The 10836-nt window shown below is 37.4% G+C and overlaps 1 long non-coding RNA gene across 1 annotated transcript in view; it reads left to right on the forward strand.

Annotated features, from left to right (window-relative positions):
* The first annotated feature begins 635 nt into the window (after positions 1-635).
* Positions 636-10836, forward strand: part of LOC115305705 — a 10758-nt gene continuing 557 nt past the window's right edge. Inside the window, exons 1-2 of the long non-coding RNA XR_003914953.1 lie at positions 636-713; positions 1707-1813. This is a non-coding gene — a long non-coding RNA (uncharacterized LOC115305705). The remainder of the gene's footprint in view (positions 714-1706; positions 1814-10836) is intronic.

Below are 10836 nucleotides of genomic sequence, written 5' to 3' on the forward strand. Positions count from 1 at the left end.
CTTCCTGCAAAATATTACCTAATTCGTGATCTTTGGCATACTTCTAGTTATGTTCTAATTGATTGGTCTATTTTGCTTAGTGTATTCATTTATAAATTAATTTTTCCAAAGTTGTGAAAGTCAAGTGACACATCTAGGGAATTTTGAAATCTCTCTCAAGAATTTGTAAGTTATTTCTATTCTGATTGCCAGTTCAAGATGGCAGACAGGACACGTGTGTTTAATTTACCATCCTCCTCAACCTCATTAAAGTCCAGGAAAGATGTACTGAAGAAAATAAGTCCATAACAGCACAAGGGTATCTGTGGCCCAGAGATTATGAAGAATCCCGACTGAAAGATAGATGTGAGATTTAAACCCTTCTAAAGGACAAACCAGAGGGAGCTCAGTCTTGCTGATAGGGCCTCTACTACCTCTGGGGCAGTGACGGACAAAAGGGAAGGCTATAAATTGAGCAAGGGACTGTAATCTTCAAAACACAAAATTATTAAATACAACCAAACCTACTAACATCAGCCCCAACTCTAAAGCATACAAAGACCTTTAGAGCAAACTAAACAAATGGCTTTTAAAAGGGATGAAAAGCTGTGCAGGGGAGGGCAAGGTGGCTCTGACACTTCTCTTGATTTCCCCTGCCAGATCCCAGCCTATGCAATGCAAAAGGAAGATTTCCAATTGAACATTTCGAGAACATCTGACTCCAGAGGAAATAGGTAATTCAGAGAAAAAAGTGTAATGTATATCTGTGCATATGTATGTGTGATACTTTTTAACATAGAGATTCTGAAAGAGGGAGGGTCTTTCTTCCTTTAGGATTTTAAGCCGTAACTGTGCAAGGTTAGAGGCCGCCTCCACAGTTCATAGGAATGAAGCAAGCCCAATCCCTGAATATGCCCCTTATGTAATTAATGTTACCTTTATGAAAGTAATATGACTAGAAATACATTTCAAAATATAGAATAAGCAATGTCTATATAGAATAAGTTATAAATATAGACTTTAGTAAAAGGCGAAAGGTTTATTCTATCTGAAGAGAAACCAGAGTGTATATAAATATAGACTTTAAAATTTTCTCCTTCCCCAAACCCAAACCGCCTGGGTTCACAACCTGTTTTAAGCATGCCCTAGTTGACTTACCTTAGGCAAGCTGCTTAAATTCTCTGTGCCGTAGCTCCTTCATCCATAGACAGCTATGTTAAGAGAGAGCATGTATCCTGTGGATATTTGTGAAGATTAGATGACCTAATATATTTACAGTATATGTAGAGTAGACCCTGGCCCATAGTACTTACTATACAAGCATTAAGTGTTAAGGTTATTATTATGAAATAAAGTAAGGGGTGCTTGTGTGGCTCAATATATTGAGCATTTGATCTCGATTTTGGTTCAGGTCATGATCTCATGGTCTTGGGATCAAGCTCCTCATGGGACTCCATGCTGTTTAAGATTCTCTTTCTCTCTCTGCCCCTCCATCCATCACAGTGCTGGCTAGCTGTCTCTGTCTCTCTCTCTCTCAAAAATTAAAAGAAAAATAATAATAAAGGAAGAAGTTGTTGCAAATATTGGAGGAAACTTTGAAGAGTATGGAAGAGAAAATAAATATTCACCTGCATGAAAATTTGAGTATCTCAGTTTGATAAAATACAGGGATGAAATAAAAATGAAGCAATATGAACTAACTTGGAACTCTTCTTTCTGAGGAACAGCAAAAACAGGAAGAAGTAAATTGAGAAGACATTTAATGAACCCCAATAATCTGCCCAAAGTAGAAGAGTTGAGAACTGGACATGCAGGAGGCCACAGGAAGCTAAAGGTCAGATTATTTGATTTAATACTATGACTCTATTCTAATATTAATTTATTTTTCCACTCACTTATCCATTCATTCAACAAATATATATTGAGTCTTTATTGTGTGTTAGGCCTGGTGCAGAACACTGAGTTTACCATATGGAACATATAAACTTATGACAAAGTTAGACATCACAAAAGAACAAATTTAATTACAAATTATAGGTATTTTAAAGAAAAGAATGGAGCACAGTGGTGATGAAAACAGTGTATATCAATGTATATTAATAGACTAGACAATAGAATAGGATAGAATCAAGAACCAGATTCACATATCTTTAGAAGCTTAATACATGTCAGGTATAGGGATGGGGAAAGGAAAACTGTCAAATATATTTTATTTGAATAGTTTGTTATTCAGATTGGGAAAAATAAAATCATATCAATACCACTAATCTAGGAGATTAGTAGTCTAACTTTAAAATAAAAAAAAGCAGAACTCCAATATTAGAAATGGGAGAAAAATAGAATATATATATATATATATATATATATATATATATATATATGGATGAATGTCTTGGGCCACAAAGATCCCACACCATTGGAAAAATCCATAAGGATGACTAATTAAAAATATAAATTTCAGTACAACCTGTGAAGCTTTTATATCTAGAAAATATGAAGGACTATAAATATATAACAAAATGGAAAAAAAACCCAATGCAGTAGAAAAATGGTCAAAGGGAACAACCATACAATTCAGGAGAAAACAAAACAAAAGGAGACCATAGAGAGCTTTGGCCCCTCTAATTATCTTAGAGACAAAATCAACTTGTACCTCTGATGGTTATTCTGACCAAGGCAGGTGTGAAAAACTGTTCAGGCTCATTAGTGTCCTTGCTCTCCAGCCACAGGTCACCAGGAACAAACCTAAGTTTGAACAATTTGGGTTTCTTGTTGCATGAAGGGTGATACTCACTATGGAGAATGGCAAGGCGCCCAAGTGAGAGGGGCTAGAAGGAACTTACGGATTTAGCTTTGTGTAAGGTGGTTCCAGAGAGGCCTTATGAAGTGTGGCTTTGCTCTGAATTGGACAGGAGTGGGATAAATGGATAATCAAGTATTGCATTAAATCTAATTTAGAAGGAGAGAAGTCTAGAATGAATCTAAAGCCATAATTGGTCAAGAAGAAGTTGTCTGTCATATGAGCTAGAGAGGGATGTTTGATCATTTTTGTTGAACAGCATTCATGTTTTTGTCTATAGTCAGGTGTGATCACACAGTAATCACTGCTAGTTTTTGTTCTGATCTATCACCACCACAGAATGGCCGTGTTTGATGTTGATGTTCTATAAAATTGTTTGTGTTCATTGTGAAAGTATCAAAGTTGAATTATAAAAATAGGAAAAGGTTGAAAACTACTTAAATGTTCATTAGTAGGAGAAAATGGGTATAAAACAATATGGAACCTTAAAAAACATACCAACCAAAATTATACATATGGCATATATAACTTTAAGTATATAAAAATTATATTGCAGAAGGGAATTTTTAATTTTTAAAATGTTTATCTACTTTTTGAAAGAGAGATAGAGAGACAGAGTGGGGAGGGGCAGAGAAAGAGGGAGACAGAATCCAAGGCAGGTTCCAGGCTCTGAGCTGTCAGCACAGAGCCCTATGTGGGGCTTGAACCCATGAACTGTGAGAGCGACCAGAGCCAAAGTCAGACACTTAACAAACTGAGTTACCAAGGCACCCCAAGAATTTTTAAAACCATCCAAAAGATACAAAATATTATTAATGAGTATATCATTTGTGATGAAAGTATAAAATATTTATGGACATAATAAGCTACAAATTTAAGATAGTGGTTACATTAGGGAAAGAAAGAAAGTAAACTGAGAAAGGGCACACTTAAGCTTCATTATCTGAAATACTTTATTTTAAAAGATATTTTAAAATATTAAGGCAAGAATGCCAACATTTGTTAAATTTCAGTTGTGGATACATGGGTGGTTATTATTCTTTATATTTGATGCTTGATTTTTTTCATTATAGGAAATTAAATCATAGTTTCAGGGACTTACACACCAAAATCTATTGCAATTTTTCTTCTTCATCCTCTACCTAACTGGAGAAAGTTTACTTATAGCTCCCTATAGTAAAAGTTAAAATCACCCATACAATAGTATCCTTGCAAGAGGGGTCTGTCAGCCTTATGGCAGCATTCAAAGTAGGCTTCAGGTAGAATTTATATAGAATGAGTCTGCTCCTATGCTTGAAGCTCTTGAAGAAAAAGACAAAGAGGAGGAGGAGGAGGAGGAGGAGGAGGAAGATCCTGAAGTCTAAAAACAGGTTGGTAGGTAACTGCCAGAGGCGCTAGTTGAGTTATGCAAGCCTTTTAGAATTACAACCAACACATCCTGTTTATCTCATTAGTAGTTAAAAATGCCCCCCAGGTAGATATTTTAATGTGGTTTAGGACCCTCACATGAATGATCTGAAACATCAGATTAAGATAGGAAAGTGGAATGTTAACAATTCAACTGGTCTTCTCCATTCTCTGGGTGTGGTCCATCCAGTTATAATTTACCAACATGTATTTATTTTCAGGAAGTGAGAAAATGTGAAAACCCATTCTAGTGAAAGGAAATAGTATTTTTGATATAATTATAATAAGCCTCTCTTTCTGGTTTGAAATGTAGTTTTTAAAACAACATCCTTATTATGTGAAAATTTCTTAAAAATATTTTTAAACTACTTTCTGTTTAGGAAAAATGGTAAATTTACAAGTTGATATGAGCCCTAATGGTTACTGGTCACTTATTTATTGTGTCTTTTTCAAATTAAGATGCTCAGCTCTTTTACCTGACTTGGAGTTTACTTACAGACTTTTTTTTTTTTTTTTTTTTTTTTTTTTTTTTTTTTTTTTTTTTTTTTTTTTTTTTTTTTTTTTTACTGTTGAGTATTATTTCTCTATCAAAGACAACTGAAAATCATTAGGAGTTTAATTCTGGGACTTAATTTATGAGGTTAATTACGAGCTTAATTCTGGGACTTGACAGGGTTCAGACCATATATTTATAAAATATTATAAGCAGCTTTACTAAATACAATTCTGTATTTTTAAAAATCAGTAATGTTTGGTTCTGTGAACACTCAGAAAGATAACAATATGAAGTTTAAAATTCTGCAGAAACACATGGCACATCTGTCATGATTAATCAGAAATCCACAAAAAGCAGTTGATTCCAAAAGATATGTATTTTTTAATGAAACAGAAGGAAAGCATTAAAAAGTGTTAAAGAAAGATTTTTCATGATACTTCTTAAAGATAGTAGGAAATAATTTTTTCAAGAGAAGCTACCACAATGGAAGTTTTGCATTAGGGAAGAGAGACTGGGTTTAACTCTGAATACAACCAAGATAAGTGGGGATTTATAACCAAAGTTCAGGGTAGGGCAGTGGATGGAATTTACTAAGAGGAAATACCAAAGCCAAGGGGCTTCTGTAACCTGACAGTACAGAATTTTTGCTGAAGGTAGGCCAGAGTGGTAAGATATCATTAAATTGACCCAGTAGGATTCTTGCTAAGACTGACCTAAAGAGGCCAAGGACAGAAACCCAGATTAGGACCTAATCAACTGAGACTCAGAGGAATCTGGTTCAGGTTTGGTCAAGGAGAGAGACTTTATCAAATCTTAGTATACATGTGTGGCTAGACCTGAAGAAGAAATCATGTTAGGGTGTCAAGCATTTGGAATAAAATGATATACAATATAGATCCTAAACTTTTTAGCATGGCCTGCAAGGCTCTTTATTATCTGGCCATGATTCTAGGCTTTAACTCGCTAGCCAACAGCTCCAATAACTGAAAAGAAATAAAAACATTATCAGTGGAGGACAGAATTGCCCGGTAGCCCATAGCCACCTCTCTCTTTGGTGACGCTCCAGTGTGAAGTTCCAATAGTACAACACTGGCGGGAGGGGAAATCTATGTGACAGTATGCTTCAGCACCCGCAGCGGTACATAAACAACAAATGACAGCCATTGTTTCTTTCACCCTGTGACTTCAGCCAACACAAGTTATAATAAAAATTCAAGGTCACATAGTCATGGATAAGACACTTCTATCAGTTCTGCTGCCTTATAACAACCTGAGAGCAATGGCTTAAATACTGCTCAGGATGGAGCTACCTCACTAGCTTGGCTGAGCCCTGGACATTGTGCAGCAGAGCGCTCTAGCCCCACCCACACCGATGGAGCTAAGAGGGTCTACCAGAGAGGGATTTTTATATTCGTGGCCCAAGGAAAAGCAGAAAGTGTTAAAATTATTTGCTTGCACATCTGTTTGATCTCTATTCTATAAATGTAGGTGTATATTGAGTAGTCAAAGTGCGGACCCTGGATTCAGACTGAAGTTAGAAGCCAGCTCCTTCACATATTGGCTGTGTAACTTTGGACAAGTTACTTTCCTGTGCCTCAGTTTCCTCATTATAGAATGAGGTAATAGGATCACCATAATATAATTATCATAATGTTATGAGGATCAAATAAATAAATTTTTAATACTTAGCACAGAGTTTAATATAAAAGAGGTAAAAATAGTAACGTTACTATTATTTATTATTAGTTCTTATATCTTCAGAGCCTATCACACTACTTAGCATATAATTTATATTTAACAGATATTTGTTGAATTAATTCCAAAATCAAAATCATAGTTGCCTTTTAAGTTTTAGCTGAGTCTAGATAGAAACCAGTGAGTGAGACATCCCCCCTCCCTTATTGAAACTCTTGGTGCTATTGCTCACAAAATCATAGCTGGGACATAAAGAAAGCTGACAATATTGGCTATTTAATCTCCCCCAACAATCCACAGACTGGTTTAGAATGATGTGGGACAGTAGCATCTGGATAAATCTCTAGTATCAACTCAACTAAGCTTAAATAGTCAAAGGATAGCTTTTGCTAAGTTGTGTATTGTAAATACCTGGTACAGAAGTATAACTTTTTTAGAAGATTTGAGAAAAGCCTAAGGATAAGTTCAGTCATTTTGAGAAATTGTTATAAAATCTTCATTTGGAATGTTCCTAAAGATAAATAATCTTGGTCATGGCCCATGGGGAAAAATATGTCTATAAGACACTCTAGCATATTTTATATTTGTTTACAGAATTGTCAATATTCAGATTGATTCGGGGCCTCCAGATTGTTTTATCCCAGCTGCAGGACAGAGAAAAGCAGATCCTAATCCTGTTCTGAGAGATAAGCCATGTAGAAGTATGGAGCAAAGTTATTTTTCTGATATTTTGGGAAGATCCAAGAGCCAACTAGAACAAATGTGATAGCGTGAAGTATAAGAGCCAAGGCCAAGAACAGCCAAAAAGTAGCACATTATCACAGAATGGAAATTTGAGAAGAACATAAAGACAGCCCAATATGCTTCTAGGAGGCAGTAACTTACTGAGATTTAGCTCCTTTTAAGGGGTAGAGGATATACCTTGAATGCCTAATAGCATTTTTGGCTTCCGATTTAAGAATCTCTTAATCTATAGACTAGAAGGATTCAGTGATTACTAAAATGACTGGTATTCACTGAGAAGATGTACAGTGAGATGGTTGATGTTGTGATTTTAGAAGCCAGGCAGTGTGGGTTTAAATCTTGGCTCTTTAAGTTGCTTGCTGTGTGAGGACAGCTACTTAAATTCCCTACACCTCTGTTTGCTCAGCTGTATACATGGGGATAATGTTAACATGCCTTCATTATAGAGCTGTCATGAGGATTAAATGAATTATCTTCAATATCTCAGAATGTCTTCTTTGATGTATAGTATCAGTATTGTAATATTATTATCACCCAAGAAAATCAAGAAGTTTCACAATACCCAAGATATGTAGCACTGCAATTTTTAAAAAGTCAATGTTTGCCTAGAAGGTCTTAAAAGCAGTATTGGAAGCTGACTTTCTGAACCACCTACATTTGTTTCTCTGTGCCATCCCATAAGTCTTCTGTCTTAATTCATTTGAAATTTACAAATGTAGTTTTTTTTCTCTAGAAATGTAGTCCAATAGCTAAACAAGAAATCTTCAGACTACTCATATGTAGTCTTGGACTAGAATAATTATGTCAGATTATTTTGGACTCTGTTTTTTGGGAAGTTTTGATGTTCTGACACTTTTGGTTTATAATTGTGAGAAAGTTAACATTATTCTGGACCTTATATTGGGTCTGGAAGAGTGTCCAGCACAAAAAAAATCCTTTTTAGAATTTCAGACCTTTCACAAGCTTACTGTGTGAGCTCTGTTGATAAAAGATGACATTTATGGGGAATTAATATTGTTTTAACAGAAGGTTTCAGTTCTTGCCTTATTTCCTCTTTCCCTTCCCCCAGTTCCTGACTGTTGAATCTACTAATGGGCTCTTTAGCAGGTTTTGGCCTGTTCTAGTTCTTGAGCCAAGTCTGACTGGGGCAGGAAGTAATGTTAGCCAAGTCTTCTGAGGGGGGCTTCAAATTGAGTCATGCTGGAGGCCAGCCTGGTTTACTGGGCCAAAGTGGGAGTCTACATGGCTGCCTCACCCCTGGGCCTTTCCCTCCTGCCTCCTACCCTTTCTTGTGTTAGATCAGACTTCTGCCTCTTATTCCACTCCTCAGAACACTATGTGAAAGCTACAGAGACTCAGAAGTTTAATAGTTCCTCTTACTATGTTCATGTTAATGAATATATTGCTGTATTAGATGATACACTGTCTTAGGGTGACTGTGTGTGTGTGTGTGTGTGTGTGTGTGTGCGCACGTGTGTGCATCCGGGCAAAGCATTGAAGGAAAAACAGAAAATGTTAACGTGATTGGCTAGAAAAAGTTTAAGTCTATGGTTTGATTTAGAATAGTTTCATCAGGGCATATACCTAACTTCTCATAAGTGGGATGACACAGTAGCCAAAACAGTGCATTGACAAAATTTACTTTCATGGGAATTTACTATTCTCTCTGGAATAACTGGCAACTTGGTATGGTATAAGATTTTCTGAAATTTCTCTGAGCATTCATGGTTAATGCCATACTCAGAACATTCTTTATTCATTCAACTTTATTTACACATCTACTGAGCATGTCTTCTGTGCTAGGCATTAGGGAAATACAAGTGGTTGAGGATAACAGCATCGATGCTGTAGAGACCAGACTGATGGAGGAAGTGCTGACGAAGTACCGGATAGGCGTGCCTCACTTTTCCCAGGGCATGCGATGCCAGGAGACATTTCCCACACTAAGGCCTGTGGGGTAAATAAAAGAAATGGAACATTATCCATTCATTCAATGGATATTTCCTGAGCATCCATATGTGCTAGAGGCTATTCTGGTGCTGGGGACAGACTGATGAAGCAAAACATCTGAAGCCCCTGACACCATGGCGCTTTATTCCAGTGATGGCAACAACAACAAAAATCACAAAGAACATAGGTCTCTCAGGTGGTGATAAATGCTGTGGAGAAAATTCCAGCAGAGAAAAAGGAATGGGAGTTTATGGAGCAGATGGGACAGAGCTAGGCTGACCAGGGGATGTTTTAATGAAGGGAATTTGAGGAGAAGGAGTGAGCCACATGCTTCTCTGTGTCCATGCTGAGGGCATGTGATTTTGGAGAAGCAGTGGTAGGGCCAGACTGGCTGGAGCAGAGCAGAGATGAAGAGGCAGGAGATGAGGGCAGAGACAAGAGATAGGAGATGGGGAGACCAGAGTGTGATGCCCCTTGGGTCCATTTACAACAAGTTTGGCTTTTACTGGCATGAACTAGAAAGACAGTAGGATGGACAAGATCTAATTTGTGCCCTTACAAGATCACTTTGACTACTGTGTTGAGAAGAAACTGAAGGGGCATAAAGCCTGCAGAAAGGTACTGTTTCAGTGCCTGTGCATGTCAGGGGCTGGATGGGAACTCCAGGAGCTAACCTTCTAGCCATGGGAGAGAAACTTAATCTGATTTTGTGACTAGTATGAATGTTCAATGATAGACATTGATTGTTGGCCATCCTGGGCCCCTGACTCATCTGGCAGTCCCTTGTGATTTTGGTTTAGGGACACAGCTCTTTCCCCCCTCTCTGATGGACCCCATTGACCAGTTAAGGGAGTGATTGTAACCTAGGCCTAAACCAATCAACAAAGGCCATCCCTCGGGCACAAATTCAGGGATGAGCAACTGACTCAAACCCATCAATGAAGCCCCAATCCAACTGGATCTGATGACTTTGTCCATTGGCATCACTCTTCTAAGATTGTAACGGGAAAAGACTCAGACCGAACACCAGAGGAAGTGAAGTGATTCCTTTATTTACACATGCCAGCCCAGAGGAGCGGTCCTCCAAATTCTGGGTCCCGAACAGCGGGTTCAGCCTCGCTTTATAGCAAGTGGGGCAGGGGGCTCTTTTCCCAGTGCACAGAGTGGTAGGCAGGCTTACAGAAACTTAGGAAAACTAACTGTCACGATATTTTACGGTGGTGTGGCTGTCTGGGACGGCGAGCCTTTTCTCAAGGGTTGTCACATTGGTGCCGGTGCTCTCTCAAGATGAAGGTGAGGATCTGGATCTGCTGTAGCCATCTTGTGTCTACTCAGGGACTGACAATGCAATTACATTAGCTTACGGTTTGCATATATTTTCTTTGCCTAAGTTTGGGGAGAACATAGATAGTACTTTTATTTTTATAAGCCTATTTTTAGTATTTTTCTATAGTATTCAACAAAATGGCAAGCTCTTTAAAACATAGTTTCTCATGCTCAGGTGGTGCTCATTGCCAAACAATATTGTGTTGAGCAGGAGTAAAGGCAAGAAAAGCCAAGATGTCAAGAATTCCTCCTTTTTTTGGGAAAAAAAATCATGAATCATTTCAATACTGACCATATCTCAAAGAAACAAAAATTCAGAAAGGATTTCAAAAGGATCAAAAGGAGCATCCAAAATACAGATAGGAAAATAACTTTTCAAATTATAAAATATTTTGCTTGACTAACTCAAAACAGAACCCAAAAGGAGGAGTTTGTGCCC

Source organism: Suricata suricatta, chromosome 10 (genome assembly GCF_006229205.1).
Source record: "Suricata suricatta isolate VVHF042 chromosome 10, meerkat_22Aug2017_6uvM2_HiC, whole genome shotgun sequence".
Lineage (NCBI taxonomy): Eukaryota > Metazoa > Chordata > Mammalia > Carnivora > Herpestidae > Suricata > Suricata suricatta.